Below are 13433 nucleotides of genomic sequence, written 5' to 3' on the forward strand. Positions count from 1 at the left end.
GTATATGAATCAAGTCCAAACATGGAATTTATTCTAACAGAAACAGAAACAGCACTAGCAGACATGAATTAACCCTAGAACTCAAGAATAAATTGAAAACTCAAGCTAAACAAAGCAAAAATTATCCCAAAAATTATCAAAAGCTAAATGTGCTTAATAGAGCTCATGGTAAAAAGATGACTCTAAGAAATTAAAAAAACATGCTTTAACAAAATAAACAAGTGCATTTGATAGAAATAAACAAAGCACATGAAATAACAAGCAAAAATCAAGTATTTAGGTCACAAATTTCACACAAGGCTATACATGGCACGTAGATTACATGGTTCAAAAATCAAGCATAAAAAGTCTATGGTTAAAAAGATATAAATAAATTACTCATTTATTAACAATTAAACTAGAGCACAAAATACAATGTTTCATACAAACTTTAGTAGTCAAAGCTATAGAACTAGTTAAGAGGAGCACAACAAAATTAATTTGGCAATTTTTTTGATTTTTTTACTAATTACTATGAATTTTGGAAGTTCACTATAAAAGAAAAAGAAAGGGATTTGAGATTTTGCTAAAAGGACCCTAGAAAGAAAAAGGGAAACACAATTGGGTCCTTGACCCATGGCCGGTGGCAAGGGAAGAGAAGTCCGGCCGATCCCGGCGGTGTGGGTCGGCGGCGGCGAGAGGGGAGAGGTCAGGGAGCACGAGGAAGTTGAGGTGCACCTATTGGTGTGCTTGTACGGGTGTGGGATGGTCGGAGCGAGGCGGTCCACGGCGAGCAGGGAGGTGGCGGCATAGGGGAATGGCGACGGCGAGGCTCCGGTGAAGAATTGATAGAGAGCATGGGCTGGTGAGTTTCTGTGGATCAAGGTGAAGTTGTCACGGGGGTCAGGGTGGCCGGGGTTGGTTCGTGGCGGCGGATCGGTGGTTTGCCGGAGTTGATAGGGGGCGATGGAGGTAGATGATGGTGAAGGAGGGTCATCAGCCAATGTATAGGCCGGGGAAGGGGAAGATAATGGTGCGGGGCTCCCTGGGAGATAGATTTGGTTGGGGGAAAGAAACCGATGGCGGAACATGAGTTCCACGGCGACCGGCGGCGGCGGAAGCTGCTGTGCGGCGTGGCGGCCATGCTGAGAGCCAGCGAAGGCGGCGAGGTGGGGTTGGGGTGCTTAAGGGCGACATGTGGAGGCGGTGGAGGTGCCAAACAGGGGTAGGGGCGGCTTCCCGTAGCGAGGAAACGGCGGCAGCGGCGACACTGTGCAGAAACGGTGGGCTGGATGTGGAAGATGAGTTTGGAGGACATGTTTGTAATAATAGAAAAATTCAGGGGGCCGTCTGTAAACCAAAATTTGCCGTTGATCTAGGGCTCAAATGAAAAAGTGCCCGAAATAAAAGTTGTTCAGTTTTTCAAGAGTATAACTTTCATGTTGTGCAAATTTGCACTAGATTTTGAAATATTTTGAAATCCGTCAAATCTTTTAAAATGTAAAGAACACAACTTTATTTTTAAAATTACAAGGGTAGTTTTAAGTATGAATACATCTTTTTATGAGGGTAAAAGTGAAAAACGAAATATGAATTTTAACCCCTCATAAATTTGAAATTTTACCTTGTGCAAAACTATTTTGTAAAAATGACTTTGCATTTCTCCAATATAACAAAAATACCCTTGCTCTGGAAATCTTGGTTTAATTTTTTAAATCAACACACAAATTATATTTTTAACACCTAAAACCTGGATTGTCACAGGCCATGCCCAGGGACTCGATTGCTTCGATTTAAAAACTTCTAAGGTCTTTCTTGCAAAAAAAACAATCCCTGAACCTTTTCTTTTTTTAGTGAACATTCAAAATTCGTAGAAATTAGTAAAAAAATCATAAAAATGCCAAATAAATTTTTTTGTGTTGCCCTAAACTAGTTCTATAACTTTGCTTACTAAACTTTGTATGAAACTTTATATTGTGTGCTCTAGTTTAATAGTTAGCAAATGAGTAATTTATTTATATCTTTTTAACCATAGCTTTGTTATGCTTGATTTTTGGAACCTAGCATATTTTTGCCATGACTAATATTGTGTGAAATTTGTGGCCCAAATGCTTGATTTTTGCTTGTTATTTCATGTGCCTTGTTTAATTCCAACATATGCTCCTATTTATTTTATTAAAGCATGTTTTTATTAATTTCTTAGGACCTTCGTTTTATCATGAGCTCTACTAATCGTAATTAGTTAATGGTAATTTTTTTGGAGAACTTTTGTACAGTCTAATTTGAGTTTTTGATTAATTCATGCATACTAGTGTTGTTTCTGTGTTTATTAGAATAAACTCCCTGTTTGAACTTGATTTACATACATGACCTTTTCTTTTGAACCTTGAGTTGATGTTTGATGTTTGAACCCTAGTTGTTGAATTATTTTGAATTCAAATTCTAGATTTGAATTCAACCTACTTCTTGTTCTTGAATGAAATTACCCTTACTCTCTTTTGCTTTCAAACCATGTTTTCTTAGTGCAATTAATCTTGTTATTTTATGGAGTTTGTTATGTTTTCTTTTACTCTATAAACGATTGACCAGTAAAGTAACATTTTAAGCTTGATCTTAAATGTTTACTTTATTGGATAATAACTTTTTAGTGAAGGAAAGCTATACTTAAGCACTTCACTAATTTCGAGTACTGCATTGCATATAGAAACAATATCACTAGTCGACGGAAAGTACGAACTCATCCAGGAACCAGGCGAGGATACTTCTGAAGTCCAAGTCAACATTACGGAAGATAATGAAGACCTGAACGTAAACCTGATGTCCAAGAGTAAATTGGATGAAGTCCAACCACCGTCATGAAATTAACTAAAGTTCCGAACTTCAATTCGGAAGAGCTGTAGTCTACTAACTTTATAGACTCTACTAAAGGCAAGCCCCGGTGCATAATCCTATTATTTTAAATTATGTAATTTATTTTACTTGTGCAATTGAGTAATTAGAGTTGAATGAAAACCTTAGATTCATAATTATAGGTTCCTATTGATTGAACACTAGATCTGAGTCTGTAATAGCTGCTATGCTAATTGGACCGATAAAAGTCGAGTGATTGCCTGTCACTCGCGAGCTTTATAGGAGTTGATTGTTAACTTTCTACAATCATTATAAGGACCATAGATGGATTGGGATACAAGTTTCATGGTGGAAATCCGTTTGTGCTGATAAAATTTGATAAGGCCGCAGTGTGTGGTAGTGTTGATTAAGCGTTTGAAAGTACTAGCCACATGCCATAAATATGGTACGCGGCAAGCCTTGTAACCAATCGGCCCGACAAATGGACATACCCCCCCACTCTCTCTTAGAGATAGAAAGTTAATTTATAACGAAAGTTTACTCTATGTTGCGCAACAATTAAATTGCGGGTGTAGAGAAGAGCGGTTCTTTGTACTCGGGGAGAGTGGCGCTGTCCATGAACCGGAATGAAAGGCAAACGGTTGCTTGGGAGTGACTCAATGGTACTCCAAGCGTGTGTGTTAGGTTTTACCTTGCAAGGATTGAAATTTGGTTTGAACTGTTCCACCTCTCACGGATAATGAGACTGCTTAATCTCTTTGCCGCATAGAGTAAGAAGTAAAACAAAGATGATAATCAATTTCTTGGATGCAAATAATTTTTATACCATGTTTGTATAGATAGGTGCAAATCTAGAATGGTTAATACAACTAGAATCTGAAAGCTAAAATTTGAAATTAAGGATCTACTCTTTATTGCTTTTCAGCAAAATAAACTCCAGAACCTTCACAAGCATTGCATGTCTAGTTCAAGGGATGTTATATACCCTTAGTCGGGTCAGTCTTGCTGAGTATTAGTATACTCAGTCTTGCTTTTAACATTATTTTTAGGTAACTCTTGGAATACTTGGTGAGATGGACATCATGTATGGGCTTCATCGTGATGTCATATATCGACGCTAGTTATCGTTTTCTTTCCGCTGTTTATAAACTCTAAAGAACATATCTTCTTTCACTTTTCTGAGGTACCCTACTTGAATCCTCAAACTCAGTTTGCAGTAACTTTTACTATTAAAGTTTTTATTGTAATCTCTGGACTCACTTTCGAGTGAGGTATGTTGTTTCGATCCGAAATTCAGTGGTTTTATCGGGGTTTTACCCGACAGACTATCAAATTTCTCCGTTTGAAGTGCGTGTTGACCATTTTAGTAGTAATAGTGATGGTTAGCGCACTTAAACCGGATTAATTTTGGCAGTTCTGCCACAGCGGGTATTAGAGCCGAAACATACACATCAGAGGTTACGATGAACCTTAAAACTCCTTTTGAAATAAAAGATGTGCTCAACAAAATGTTTATAAAACTGTGTTGGACTCGTTAAGGATTATGCATAGATCGTAAAGCCCTAGAGTGATCTTATGGGTATTATAAGGTGGCTATTAATATATATATATATATATATATATATATATATATATATATATATGCTATATGTTTTTTGCAGGTACACTAACCAAGATTTGATAGGCTAAGAACGGTTAGGAATCATCGACTAGATATTATGGAGAGAGACGTATCTATATGTTGCCACCGAAACTAACCACGTAAGGCCAAAGATATTTGGTAGTTATTTTTGGTTGTGAGGATGATAGAACGTGCATGCATTGTTAAAACTTGGATGCTTTAATTCTTGTTTAAGTGAGTAAATGTTTTGAGCATCTTTCTAAGGATTTTTAGAGTGCTTTATCTTGTTTGATTGGTTAATGATAATTTGGTGAATGCCTTGTTCTAAAACCCCAGGCTCTACTTAAGACAACTAGCCTTTTTAGGTAGTTGTGGACCTTGACTCTTTCTCAGGCTCTACCTAAGTTGTGGACCTTAGGAAAAGAAAACTAGTCATGTTTAGCTACCTTAGATAGAACCTTTGTATCCTTGATCTATTATTCAAGAAGTTTCAAATGATCAACTAGCCTTGTTTATAGTTTGATCATTTCTGGATTCTTATGAAACCCTATGTTTCAATGAATCAGAATCACATCTTTTCCCAATCTTCTTAAACCTATTTCAACAATCTTTTATCATCATCTCGCTGTTTGATCCTTTGATGTAGATGGCAAAACTTTGTCAAAATTTCTACTCCTTCAAGATGAAACTTGTTACAACATTCATGCCATCCACATATCTATCTTACTGCCTAATGCATTACCCTTGATAGATCACAAGCATCAAGCAAGTCTGACATTGGCACCCTATCTTCTAGCTCTTTCTACTCTCGAATCTCGAGACGAAATTCTTTTTAGGGGGGAAGGCTGTGATAATCCAAATTTTAGGGGTTAAAAATAAAATTTTTGTGTTGATTTAAAAATTTAAACCATGATTTCCAGAGCAAGAGTATTTTTGTTATTTTTGAAAAATGCAAAGTCCTTTTTACAACATAGTTTTGCAAAAGGTAAAATTTCAAAAATTATGAGGGGTTAAAATGCATATTTTGTTTTTCACTTTTACCCTCATAAAAAGTCATATTTATGCCTAAAGCTACCCTTGCAATTTTAAAAATAAGTTGTGTTCTTTTGCATTTTAAAAGATTTGGTGGATTTTAAAATATTTCAAAATCCTTTGATGTAGTGAAAATTTGCACAACATGAAAGTTGTAGGTCTTGAAAAACTGAACAATTTTCATTTTGGGCACTTTTTCATTTGAGCCCAAGATCAACGGGAAATTTTGTTTTTCAGTTAACCCCTTGAACTTTTCCATAATTGCAACACCACCCCTGCCTTCATCTCCCTCCTCCCTTCACTGGAAAACAAAGGCTGTCGCCGCCGTTGGTCGCCACCATGGTTTCTTGCCCGCAAGATCACCGCACCGCCTCGGATCCCCACCTCAGCCGCCCCATGCGTCATCTACAAGACCCCGCCGCCCTCGAACCGCCTTTGTTGGCATTCTGCGCGCACACTACGCTGCTCCCTCGCGCCACGACTGCCGGCCCGCTGTTGGACAACTGCTGCTCGCCGCCAGAATTACCTCGGCGAGCCTACCTCCCCAGGAGCCATTTCTCATGCTCACCCCTCCTTCTCTGGCCTATAAATAACCAGCCACCCTTCCTTTCCCGGCAATCACCACTGCCATCCTCCAATGGCGCTGCCACTCGCCGGCCCGCACATGGAACCTCGACTCCACCGCAGCTCTGCTCTAATCGAGCACCCTACTAGCTTGCCCTTGCCCCAACGAAGCTCTCAAGCCCCACCATCCCCGCCCTGCCTCACCGAAGCGCCGCTGCGACCTGCCTGTCCCCGTCGCACCGCCACTACTGGCCACCTCCCGCCCAACCAAAGCCACCAATAGGTGCGCATGAGCCCTCTCATCGTTTCCCCACACCCTCCCCTTGCTCCCATGGCCCAGGCTTGCCGGGATTTGGCCGGAGCCGAGCTCCCCACAGCCGACCATGCCCAGGGACTCGATTGCTTCGATTTAAAAACTTCCAAGGTCTTTCTTGCAAAAAAATCCCTGAACCTTTTCTTTTTTGTAGTGAACTTTCAAAATTCATAGAAATAGTAGAAAAATCATAAAAATGCCAAATAAATTTTGTTGTGTTCCTCTCAACTAGTTCTACAACTTTGCTTACTAAAGTTTGTATGAAACTTTATATTGTGTGCTCTAGTTTAATTGTTAGAAAATGAGTAATTTGTTTATATCTTTTTAACCATAGCTTTGTTATGCTTGATTTTTGGAACCTAGAATCTTTTTGCCATGACTAGTATTGTGTGAAATTTGTGGCCCAAATACTTGATTTTTGCTTGTTATTTCATGTGCCTTGTTTAATTCCAACATATGCTCCTGTTTATTTTATTAAAGCATGTTTTTATTAATTTCTTAGGATCATCTTTTTATCATGAGCTCTACTAATCATAAGTAGTTCATGGTATTTTTTTTGGAGAACTTTTGTACTGTCTAACTTGAGTTTTTGATTTATTCTTGAGTTCTAGGATTAATTCATGCATACTAGTGTTGTTTCTATTTTTGTTGGAATAAACTCCCTGTTTGAACTTGATTTACATACATGATCTTTTCTTTTGAACCTTGAGTTGATGTTTGATGTTTGAACCCTAGTTGTTGAATTCTTTTGAATTCAACCTACTTCATGTTCTTGAATGAAATTACACTTACTCTCTTTTGCTTTCAAACCATGTTTTCTTAGTGCAATTAATCTTGTTATTTTATGGAGTTTGTTTTGTTTTCTTTTACTCTTAAATGTTTACTTTATTGGATAATAACTTTTTAGTGAAGAAAAGCTATACCTAAAAACTTCACTAATGTCGAGTACTGCATTGCATATAGAAACAATATCATTAGTCGATGGAACATACGAACTCATCCAGGAACCAGACGAGGATACTTCTGAACTCCAAGTCAACATTACGGAAGATAATGAAGACCTGAACGTAAACCTGAAGTCCAAGAGTAAACTGCATGAAGTCCAACCACCGTCATGGAATTAACTAAAGTTCCGAACTTCGATTCGGAAGAGCTGAAGTCTACTAACTTTATAGACTCTACTAAAGGCAAGCCCTGGTGCATAATCCTATTATTTTAAATTATGCAATTTATTTTACTTGTGCATTTAAGTTATTGGAGTTGAATGAAAACCTTAGAAGCATAATTCTAGGTTCCTATTGATTGAACACAAGATCTAAGTCCGAAATAGTTGCTATGCTAATAGGACCGATAAAAGTCGAGTGATTGCCTGTCACTCGTGAGCTTTATAGGAGTTGATTGTTTACTTTCTGCAATCATTATAAGGACCATAGACGGATTGGGATACAAGTTTCATGGTGGAAATCCGTCTGTGTTGATAAAATTTGATAAGGCCGCAGTGTGTGGTAGTGTTGATTAAGCATTTGAAAGTACTAGCCACATGCCGTAAATATGGTACACGGCAAGCCTAGTAACCAATCGGTCCGGCAAATGGATATACCCCTCCCCACTCTCTCTTAGAGATAGGAAGTTAATTTATAATGAAAGTTTACTCTATGTTGCGCAGCAATTAAATTACGGGTGCAGAGAAGAACGGTTCTCTGTACTCAGGGAGAGTGGCGCGGTCCATGAACCGGAATGAAAGGCAAATGGTTTCTTGGGAGTGACTCAACAGTACTCCAAGCGTGTGTGTTAGGTTTTACATTGCAAGGATTGAAATTCGGTTCGAACTGTTCGGCCTCTCACGGATAATGAGACTGCTTAATCTCTTTGCCACATAGAGTAAGAAGTGAAACAAAGATGATACTCAATTTGTTGGATGCAAATAATTTATATACCATGTTTGTATAGATAGGTGCAAATCTAGAATGGTTAATCCAACTAGAATCTAAAAGCTAAAACTTGAAATTAAGGATCTACTCTTTATTGCTTTTCAGCAAAATAAACTCCAGAACCTTCACAAGCTTTGCATGTCTAGTTCAAGGGATGTTATATACCCTTAGTCGGGTCAGTCTTGCTGAGTATTAGTATACTCTGTCTTGCTTTTAACATTATTTTTAGGTAACTCTTATAATACTTGGTGAGATGGACATCATGTATGGGCTTCATCGTGATGTCATATATCGACGCTAGTTATCATTTTCTTTCAACTGTTTATAAACTCTAAAGAACTTATCTTCTTTCAAATTTCTGAGGTACCCTACTTGAATCCTCAAACTCAGTTTGCAATAACTTTTACTATTAAAGTTTGTATTGTAATCTCTGGACTCACTTTCGAGTGAGGTATGTTGTTTTGATCCAAAATTCAGTGGTTTTATCGGGGTTTTACCTGACAGACTGTCAAATTTCTTTGTTTGAAGTGTGTGTTGACCATTTTAGTAGTAATAGTGATGGTTAGCGCACTTAAACCGGATTAATTTTGGTGGTTCTGCCATAGTGGTGCTCGGGTATGCGGGATCCATCGGATATGACCGTGCTCCACGGCGTGACTGGGGTAGACGGCAGGTGGTGACAGCCCTATCCGTCCGGCGTAACAGCGGTGTTGCGTTTAGCATACTCCCCAATTGTCGGGATCGGTGTAGGAGTTCATGCAAAGAGGTAACGGGACTAGATGTACTCCGGTGCAGGACCTTCTCCCCGCTATCCCATTTTCCTGGCACCTGCAATCCTGACCATGTCCTAACATAACCCCGTCTTTGGATAGAAGCACTAGGACACCTAACCTAGCCTAAGCTCCAGCTGATTTAATGTAGAGTAGAGTAGTTCCTTTGTTTTGTCGTTTCTCTCTTTTATTCCTTCCTCTTGGAGTTTGGGTGTGTGCTGTGTCACATTACCCTTGCTTATTATTTACCTGGACTTACCCCTGTTAAAGTTTTGCCTATTGCTTGAGGCACAATGCCATGGTTAATGTTAAGTACAATACCTTTCCCACTGCCGTCCTTTGGGACACAAATAAATGATGATACCCTTACTCTCCGGGTGAAATGCTACAATGGTATATCCGTGCGCTTGTGGATTCATCTGTAATCATATTGATTATACCACGAGAGTGGCACCCCTTGGGTGCAGTTGCTAGGATGGGTTCGGTGCCCTCATTTCTAGTGATTGCACTAAGGACCGCCAATAGGCAATTTTGAGGTTGTTACCAAGGTCATCGCAAACCTGGTATCGACTTAAGAATTGCCAAGAAGCATTTCTGGCGCCATTGCCGGGAATTAAACATTCCTAGTGATTGCGCTAAGAAATGTCAATAGTATTTATGATTCTTGTATTGTATAGTACTTTTTGTGTGGGTGAGATCAGTTCTCTTACTCACGGGTTTGTCGCTCCATATTTATATGGAGTGCCGTAGTTTGCTATGGGATATCAGACGTAGTTAGACTGCAGTAGTAATCAGTAGCGTATGTGATGAGGACATCCTCCACTATTACCCACTGGTAAAGACGCAACAAAAATGGGCCAAAAGTGGCCCAGTTGTAGTCGCGCGGCGACCGTTTGAGCCGCATAATCCCACCTTGCTCTTGTAGTTGATGAGGACTCGGCCCGATCTTCTGAGAGGTAGAGGTAAATTCGATTGGTGGAGTGTGTGACATTGGCAATCCGGCTTCTAATCAGCACGATTCGAAGTCAAGCAACCGTTACACCACTGCTCCGTTGGTTATCAACCAAGCACAACTTGATTGACATCGCTGAGAAGGCTTTTCCTGCAAGCGAATCGAAGAACACAAGCAAGAAGATGTAAACACGCAATCTGATATTGCAAATATGAATGAAGTGAATCTAAGAGGGGTTCGAGAACTCGATTCCAAAGGACTAATCGACACAGTGGAGGAGATCAAGAATGGGGGCCCTGGATCACTATAAAAGGACTTGTCGCCGCAGTTACGATGAATCAATCTCTGTTTCTCGAAGGAAAACACAAGAACTAAACAAAACCCTGGTCTAAAAGATGGCAGCTACTGAGTTTATATCCTAAGGGACATCCTAGAGTTGCTGGTGGTGGCCAAGGGGGCGTGGACCACTTGGGCCAACATGGTACATGGGCTAACAGCCCAAAAGACGATGTTGCAACAACTTGACAGATTCTAGATATTCACTTGTTTCAATGATTTGGGCCTCAAACCAGTGCCATTGGAAGCTCCTTGAAATTATCTTTCCATCCACATAAAGAGCATCCCAAACGGACTTCGTATGCGGCCTGGGCGTTGATTTTGATGCGGGCTGCTCCTGGACTCCGAAGCAGACTCGAACTCGACTTGGATTAGGCCTCCAACTCGGATTGGCTGCCCTTGCTGGTCCACCACGCCTCCAAACTCCTCCCCAACGTCCTCTTCATCATCTCCATGGTTTCTAACAATAATTAGATCATTAGGTAGTAATTTATTCTCAAATCCAGATGACAAATTTATTTGGAACGAGCTCACCTTATAATCAATGGTTGTATCCGAAGGTGTCGTGCTCTCATCAGTAGGCGTGGTGTCTATGCTAAGGGTTACCTTTGTTTGCCTTATATCCCACGGTCTGTGGGGTAGGCCGCAGGTGGTGACAGCCCTGTTGGTCCTTAGTAGTCCTCCACGTTCGGATATAGCGTAGAGCCGTTGGCCGGAGTCTCCTGACCATTTCAGGGGTAAGCCGGTGCCCGAAGCGAGTCTTACCTGAGAGATCGACCTTTAACTTATCTTTAGTGCTACCGCAGGAATCCTCTCTAGCCTTGCCACTTAATCTTGGTGTGTCCTTGGACCGACGGAGTTAGGAGTTAGTGCACACACGTTCCCTGTGGAAATGATACCCTTGAATACTCATGGGTGAAAGCTACGATGGTATCCGTGCGCTTGCGGATTAATTCACATCGTTAAAATACCCAACAAGCTTTCTGGCGCCATTACCGGGGAAAGGTTGCTGTTCTGACTTCGAACCTAGTTGGTCCTCGTATATTTTCAAAAACAAAAAAAATCTATTTTCTTTTTCTTTTGCTCTACCTTCACCCCTGCTACCCATTCTATCCTCATATCTTTTTTCTTTTCTTATCTCTACCTCTACCCCCACTACCCTTGGAAGGTTATCCTTGTACACACCTTCCATCCATTTGGGGTGAGTCTTTAGAGACATCCTCTCTGGACCTAGTTCCTCATCCGGCTATAAGATTGACCCTCATGCATATCGATTGAATCGAGTGAAATAAATTCACATTCATATCCTCGATTATCGGTCGATGCTAATCAAATCAAGTGAATCAAAGTTCATTTCTTAATACTTGATTTTGAGTGATGCCCAATAGAAGTTATGTTCAGCCTTCCTATCAAATGAACTTCTATTGGAAGCTTAGGATGGATTGCTTTGCCACCATGTTCATCTTTGATGAAATGCGAAGCTTCGTACCTAAGGAGGGGATGAGTTGAAAGAAACTCATTTACCTCATGGTCGAACTCCGAATTGTTCATTTGGCCCACAGAGTTACACATTCTCTTTCACTATGGGGCCATGAACATTCTCGAGTTTCTCTATCTGGAGATCAAACCACTCTCTCCATGAGTATGAAGTTTCGTCACAAAGATCATGCTCATCCTTGACATCTCCGTGGTCTTTTGTGTGAAGTCGCTGCGAGTCTTATGATCATCTGAGGGTTAACGCCCTTTAGGCTGGTTGTATTTGGTTTTTCTTATCATAATATCTTTGCAGAACTCGTAGTTATATTTGTGCACTAACCTTGTAGCTTGAACGACGATAAATCAATAAATGGTGGTGAAGCTGGGAACTACATCACCATTGATAGCTACAGGATGAACCCACATGGTCGAGCTTGCAACCATAAACAAAGCACTGCCGGGAGATAGCCCGGATTCTAAAAAAACAAAAAAAAATTGGTGCTTCAAGCACTTCTCACTTTTTATTTGAATAAAGTTTAGACTCCCCGGTGTTCAAAACCGGTAGAGTCCTTGTTGTTTCCACCTTTGTTTTCCTTTTGAATAAAAACAGGTACAAAAATAAGTGTGGGGGAGATCTCTCAAAATCAACAATTGCAAACTCTTTCGTGATCTCTCCCCCAACATGTTGCACATCATCGACGGTCCACCACGCTGAAGATCAGGACAGATGGAATCCAGTGGAGGATGGCCGAACCTCTGGTTCGCCCAAACCACCTCTGATTTCCCTTAGCTCCCTCTTCTTCCTCTTCAAATGCTGGTTTGTACTACACTGCCCTCAAACTCCCTCACTCTTGAGTTTAAACAAATTGCATGCTGATCACTAAAATTAAACTCAATTAACCTATGCCAATTCGCCATGTGCACTCCATGCGCTTCCATGAATAAACTTGCATACTCTTTATTCCTTGCATTATTTCAAGTTCTTGTGAACATATATCCCCTTAGGGACCCCATGCTATCTAAGTAATTAACTAATGTGATATGATTGGATGAATGGAGCCATGCTCTTCCTTGCAAAGTACTTGGGATTTCTTTTCAAAAAAAATAATCAATAGCTTGTCTCCTCAAAATAATGAAAATTCTCACCAAAGCCAAAGTTAGATTTTTCCTGCTCAAACCTTCATATGCAGTTTGACTTTTCTTTGAGTTTTGTCAAATTCTTTGACTCTTGTTAGAGACTTGTCATACTCTCATGATCAAGATCACATACACATCCACTCACATAGCAAACATTGTCATCCACCCACAAAATAAAACTCCATGACATACCATGACTCTTTCTCTCTAAAGTGACCATCAAGGATGTGGGCTATGCAAAAAGAAATAAAAGATGCATACCCAAATAAGGTATGCCACATGCTTAAAAGGCATGTTAGAAAAAAAAGATAAAAAAAGATGCATACCCAAAGAAGGTATACCACATGCCCACAAGGCATGTCAAAAAGAAAAGAAAAGAGAAAGATAGTCCACATCCATGGAAAATAAAGAAGAGAGATGGATCATGCAAAGGAGTTCATCCATCCTCCACACAAAAAAAACAAATATTCCC

Source organism: Panicum virgatum, chromosome 7K (assembly GCF_016808335.1).
Source record: "Panicum virgatum strain AP13 chromosome 7K, P.virgatum_v5, whole genome shotgun sequence".
NCBI lineage: Eukaryota > Viridiplantae > Streptophyta > Magnoliopsida > Poales > Poaceae > Panicum > Panicum virgatum.